This window comes from Tyto alba, unplaced genomic scaffold (genome assembly GCF_018691265.1).
Source record: "Tyto alba isolate M040663 unplaced genomic scaffold, T.alba_DEE_v4.0 Super-Scaffold_100000100237, whole genome shotgun sequence".
Classification (NCBI taxonomy): domain Eukaryota; kingdom Metazoa; phylum Chordata; class Aves; order Strigiformes; family Tytonidae; genus Tyto; species Tyto alba.
Genome location: NW_024881269.1, coordinates 1 through 6,182, shown reverse-complemented (window position 1 = coordinate 6,182; position 6,182 = coordinate 1). Strand labels below are relative to the sequence as shown.

At 47.7% G+C, this 6,182-nt stretch overlaps 1 long non-coding RNA gene across 1 annotated transcript; it reads left to right on the top strand.

Moving 5' to 3' along the window:
* The first annotated feature begins 2,707 nt into the window (after positions 1–2,707).
* LOC122154449 lies at positions 2,708–5,471 on the top strand. The gene is made up of 3 exons (XR_006166354.1): positions 2,708–3,031; positions 4,529–4,561; positions 5,307–5,471. It is a non-coding gene; the product is annotated as an uncharacterized LOC122154449 (long non-coding RNA).
* Positions 5,472–6,182: the final 711 nt, after the last annotated feature.

Sequence of the window (6,182 nt, the reverse complement as noted above, 5' to 3'; positions counted from 1 at the left end):
TTATGAATTATACTTGAAGCAATTAAAACAGTATTACCTACCTCCAGTACACAAAACCCCGGACACCCTGCTTTTCATGAACTGTAAGATTTTTCAAAGATGTAGTAAAAACTTATATGTGCCTTTTAATACGCTCAGCTTTTAGGATGACAGTTGCAGGACTGTCACTTCTGCAGCTGTTGCAAAACAAAGGATGTTTGGGTGCTCCCCTCCTCCCCACACCCCCTTCCAGTCTTTATATGTTGAACTGTTACAAAACTCTATTTCCAAATGTGACCACGCTGAATCGCCTATGTATCCAGGACACAGGCTGAACAGTTCATAACCTTCTCGATGCTTAGCACAGGATATAAGGGACAGTTAAGCTGTGGGTAGTGGCAGGGCTTGAAAACATCGCCGGAGATACACTGTCATTCTAAATCCCTCCTAAGCACTCAACACAGGCAGCTGCCTTGTTCAGCACTCACACTCACTCCAAGAAACCTGACTTCCCCTCTCAGTTGTTTAAGGAGTTCAAACGCTTCAATTACTGCAGTTACACTCCAGGGCCAGGGTGACTCGAGCAGCATTCAGTTCTTTTGGACATTAGCAATTCCTATCACAGGAGCAACCTCTTAAGAGCAAGAAGCTTGCAGACACTGGAATTCAAGGAGAAGTTTCAAGTAACATACTGAGAGCCAAAAAACAGGTGGGTGAAATAGCAAGCTCCTTCTGTATACCAAGAGGACTTCAGAAAGCCTTCTCCCAGGTTTCCCCCTCTCTAATTGTACCTTCTCACACATAATTTCAGGGAAGTTGCTCCCAGCAACAGCAAACTAGCTCATATACATCAGCTGATTATGCATTACCATCCAGTACATAATTATTTAACCCAACAAGATGAGGGTGGTAATCATTAGGGGTGTCAGGAGCTCTACCTCCTGGGGGGTATACTAACAGAAGAGCCCTTGATAAATTTGAAATTAAGTCCCCAGGAGGAAGATTATGTAAAAGATACAGCCTGGGCTGTATGGGCCAAAGGCAAAGGGTTTTCGGTCCCAGTTATAAAGAATGTGTTAATACAAGGGGAAGATCAATATGCTGTTAATGATCTGTTGTTAATGCCAGGGGTAGGATGTAATTTGCTAGGTAGAGATTTACAAGTGCAATTAGGAATAGGTGTGGTGCTGGATGAAGGAAAACTAGTGGTTAAATTACTAGAATTATGGGAGGAGAATCAGGGAGGATATTCAGGAACCAGAGCATAACTGTTTGGATTTTATAAGTTATCAAACAAAATAAGAGAAGATCTGTTAGATGAACCTTTGCCCTATAGGGAAAAACTATTTATTGATGGGTCCTCTCGATGCCTAGGAAAGGAAAAGAATATTGGGTTATGCAATTATCGAGGGGCAGAAGATGGAAGTGTTTGAAAAGGGGAAATTACCTGCTGGGTGGTCAGCACAAGCCTGTGAACTCTATGCCCTTAAACAGGCATTGGTATATTTGAGAGATAAGGAAGGGACAGTGTACACAGACTCAAAGTATGCATTTGGAGTGGTCCACACATTTGGTAAAATATGGGAAGGAAGAGGGCTTATAAATACAAAAGGGAAGGAGCTAGTACACAAGCAGCTGATCAGAAGTTTTAGAAGCCCTGAAGCTCCTACAGAAATTGCAATTGTGCATGTGAAAGGACATCAGAGGGGAGCATCGATGGAAATAAGGGGGAATAATTTAGCAGATTAAGTAGCCAGAGAAGCAGCTACAGAATTATCATCAGTAGTTTTACTGGTAATAACAACAGGGGATTATGAGAATTTAGCCCCAAATTTCACAGAACAAGAGAAGGTTATACTTTAAAAATAGTGGGGAAAAAGATCCAGAAGGAAAATGGACTTTACCAGATGGAAGGTAGATGTTAAACAAAACATTATCATGAGAAATTCTGTCATTAATACATCAGAAAATACATTGGGGAACACAATCACTTTGTGATCATTTTCTTAGACAATATGGGTGTATAGGAATATATACGGAGGCTAAACAACTAGTTGATTGATGTCTGATTTGTTAAAAAGTGAACAAAAAGGTAATGAGAAAAAGGTGGCTGGGGAACAGGAGCTAGCCATACAAAGCCTCCAGGTAGACTTAACAGAGCTACCTCAAATACAAGGGTGGAAAGTATTTGTTGGTATTAGTGGCTCACTTAACTCATTGGGTGGAAGCAATCCCCCACACCAAGGGCAATGGCAACCATGGTATCCAAGGTGTTACTGGAAAACATTATCCCAGATATGGATTAATAGAAAGAACTAGACTTGGGCAGGAGGAACACATTTCATTTCAAAAATTATGCAACAACTACCTGAAGCCTTACGGATCGCCTGGCCGTGGCACCCCCGGTGGCACCCTCGGAGCTCTAGGAGAGTTCTGCTCTGTGTCCCGGCAGGGGGAGAGCGCAGGGCGAGCTGCCTCCCGGGGCATGCCGGGAGCTGTAGTCTGCCGGCACTGGACGGCGGGTGGCCATGCTGTGCTTGCCCCAGGGCATGCCGGGAGCTGTAGTCTGCCGGCAGTGGACGGCAGGTGGCCATGCTGTGCTTGCCCCAGGGCATGCCGGGAGCTGTAGTCTGCCGGCAGTGGACGGCGGGCGCCATGCTGTGCTTGCCCCAGGGCATGCCGGGAGCTGTAGTCTGCCGGCACTGGACGGCGGGCGCCATGCTGTGCTTGCCCCAGGGCATGCCGGGAGCTGTAGTTTTCGCGGGCCCGGCCGCCGGACAGCTGCGCTGCTCTCTGCGGTGCGTGGCCCGGCGCAGCCCTCTCTACCGCCGCGGCCCCCGCAGCGCGGCTCGAGGTGCAGTTTTGGTGCCGGTTTTGTGTGTTTTCCTGCGGGCTCCCGGCTGCTCCCCGAAAATGCGGTCCTGCAGCCCCGGGGCCGCGCAGGCGCGGTGGGGGCGCCCTCTGCAGCGATCGCGGCTCCCTCCGCGGTTACCGGCACCGTGACGCGGCGGTGCTTGCGGAGCGGCGCCGCCTCGCCCGTCGCTTCCTCCCGGTCAGGAGCCGCCGCCGCCCCCCCCCCCCCGTGCGCGGTGCCGCCGGGCGCTCTGCGCGCCGATCGCGGTCCTGCAGCCCGGCGGTCGCGCGCCGGCTCTGGCCCCTCCGGCGCAGGCGCGGTGCGCGGGAGAGAGAGGGGCGGGGCGGGGCGGGGCGGGGCGGGGCGGGGCGGGGCGGGGCGGGGCGGGGCGGGGCGGGGCGGGGTGGCGGTGAGGGGAGCGAGCCCCTTGGGCGGGGGGGGGGGTGTCTCCTGGGGGCGGGGGGGCGGGAAGCGGCAAATTGGGCTGTTAGCGGGAACATTTTTGTTTCACTTTTGATGATAGTGCTAGATGAGTAGTTCTTTTTTTTCTTTTATGCTCTTTGAATTGTTTTTTTGCCAGTTTCTTTTATGATATATTAAAATTGCTAAGTGTTTCTAAAAGCTGTGGGACTTTCAGATAATTATTTTCTGGTGGCTTTATCTGTGCAGGGCTTTTTTTACTTTATTCTTTTTTTCTTGTGTCAACTTTTCTGTTCTTCTGGTGGATGTGCATACTGTTTTCAGCTCCACTGGATTTCAGAAAAGGGAGGGAGCAGGGGAAAGCCAATGCATGATGTAGTGTAGGACGTTTGCCCCGGCTCTTTGTGACTTTCTTTACCGCTGTGTCTTCCTTCACCTTCCTTCCTCCCGTGTACTACTTTTCTAGGATACTGCTTTGATATGTCTCAATGTTTTTTGAGAAACAATGATGACCAGCATAAACTAAAGATCTTGGCACTCTTGGCTTGCCCAAAGGCTTTCTTATACTCTGAATTGCAATGGCATAGCTATCATAAAGAACAAACATTGCAGAAGTTGCTAGTGGGACTGTGAACAGTAAATGGGACAGACCCGTGACACTAGCAGTGTGCTGCAGCTGGATTAGGCTTCATACCTCACCAGCACTGAAGGAACCAGGCCTGTGTGAACTCAAACCGTGAAAGGAGATGTCCAGATACAATTTCCAAGTGGGTACAAAATGCTGATCACATACATACACTCTGAAACACTGTAAATATTATCCGACAAGGAAATTGTGACAAATTCACATTTCTACTGACTCACACTGCTACTGTAATGCTTTAATAACAGAAGACCACAGCGCCCACAGTTTCCTTCCCACTGGAAATGGAATAGACTGCAGCATATGCTTTCACTGATAGAAATTAAAAGTATTCTGACATTAATTATTAACATTTAAATCACATTTCAAATATTAAATGCAAGAGAAGTCATGTTATTTCCCTGGGAAAGCTAACTGCTTTCAGGGTCTAATGACAGTGAAATGAGCCTTCAGTGCTGCCAGCCTTTCCGGCTTCTTGCCCTCCCAGGGCCGCAGAGGCCCTCAGTAGATGGTAAGGTGTCCTGCCTGCAGTGGCACTGAATGTGTTTGAGCCATTCAAACATGTTCATGTCACCTAAAACATTCTACCGGTGGTGACTAGGCAACGGATACAAAATGTTCTCCTTTTTCAGAAAGTCGGTATTCAAGATACTCCTGTGGGATATGTAAGTATTTTTTGGTGAGTGTGCTCTCGCACCGTGTGTTCTGTGGGTCTGCGTGTGCCTTTCATCACACAAGTGAAAAGGCTGCTGAGTAAAGGGCTGCAGGGTGGGGAACATCGACAGTATGTGGTTTACACAGCTTTTTGTTGAATTGTTTTGCTTAGTTTCAATTTTTTTTTAGCAGTGAAACGAGAACACAAGCTGAACCCATAGCGTTTCTTTCAAGATAACTAGAATTCAGTAATTCAGTTACTGTGGAGGAACGCCTAGTGATTCCTTGTACAAGTAAAAGTCATTAGACTAAACATTGGCATTTTAGTGCACCAAAATCAGAGGCCTTAGGTGAACAGGATTTTAGATACTAGAGAATCTGCCAACCAGGATGGCCCCCAGTCAAACCTTCTACGTACTGTAGATGGAGATAAAGTCCCCATAGGGCACATTAAAATTATGCGGGGGAAGACAGTCTGGGTTATTCCTGCCTCTGGTAAAGGTAAACTCATGCGTGGGATTATTTTTGCCCAAGGACCCGGGTGCAGTTGGTGGGTAATGCAGAAGGATGGGGAATTCAAATGTGTGCCTGAAGGGGATTTGGTTTTGGGTAAAAATAGCTGATGAATTGAACTGTATGATGTTAATTGCTAAATAACCCTGTTATTGAAGATGGTCATCACTACGGTTGGTACATATTATACTAACGACATCAGATTAAGGATCACCCAGGTTAACGAGAAATGAACTTTGATAGATTCAGGACTGAATTGGTGCCCAGCAACTTCCTTGAGATCAACATCTTCAGCCCGCAATCTGTGAGCATGGACCACACCAGATACAGCTGCTAGGAGCTCCAGATGTAGCAGAGGCTACGTGCCCTCCTCCTGCTGTGCCCAAGACCACCCGCTCCACCCACCGAACCAACGCACATCACCCCGCCTGACTTAAAAGACTGTCATGACAGTGGACCCCAAACTTATGGACTATGTGAACTCACTATACATGTTGAGGGATGGCCTAGAGCCTAAGGGAATGATATCTGTGTGTATACCTCAAAAACCAGGAAATGGGATGGTGATTCCTTAGAACGTACTGGGAAACATGGAACCTGAGCATAACATAAATGGTATGGAATCAGGGTGGATACTGTCCTGGTTTTGGCTGGGATAGAGTTATTTTCCTTCTTAGCAGCTGGAGTAGTGCTGTGCTTGGATTCAGTAATGGGTGTGGTAGGAGAAGAATCTTGCTAATACACTGATGTTTTCAGTTGTTGCTGAGAGCTCAAACTCTCCAACTCCCCATGTCCTGCCTGTGCGTGGGTGCACAAGAAGCTGGGAGGGAGCAGAGCAAGAGCACTGGACACAAATTAGCCAGTGAAATAATCCCCATCATGTAATGTCGTGCTCGGTGTATAGAGGAGGGGTGGTTGGGAAGGGAGGGCTCTCGCTTCTGGGATTGCAGTTTTGGGATCTTCACTTCTCAGGGATCACTGGCCAGGAATGGGCTGGGCATCAGTGGGCAGGTGGTGAGCAATCACATTGTGCATTACCCCTTTGTATTTTACTGAAAAAAAAAAAAAAAAATTACACTGTTTTTATCTCAACCTACGAGTCTCTCTACCTTTACCCTG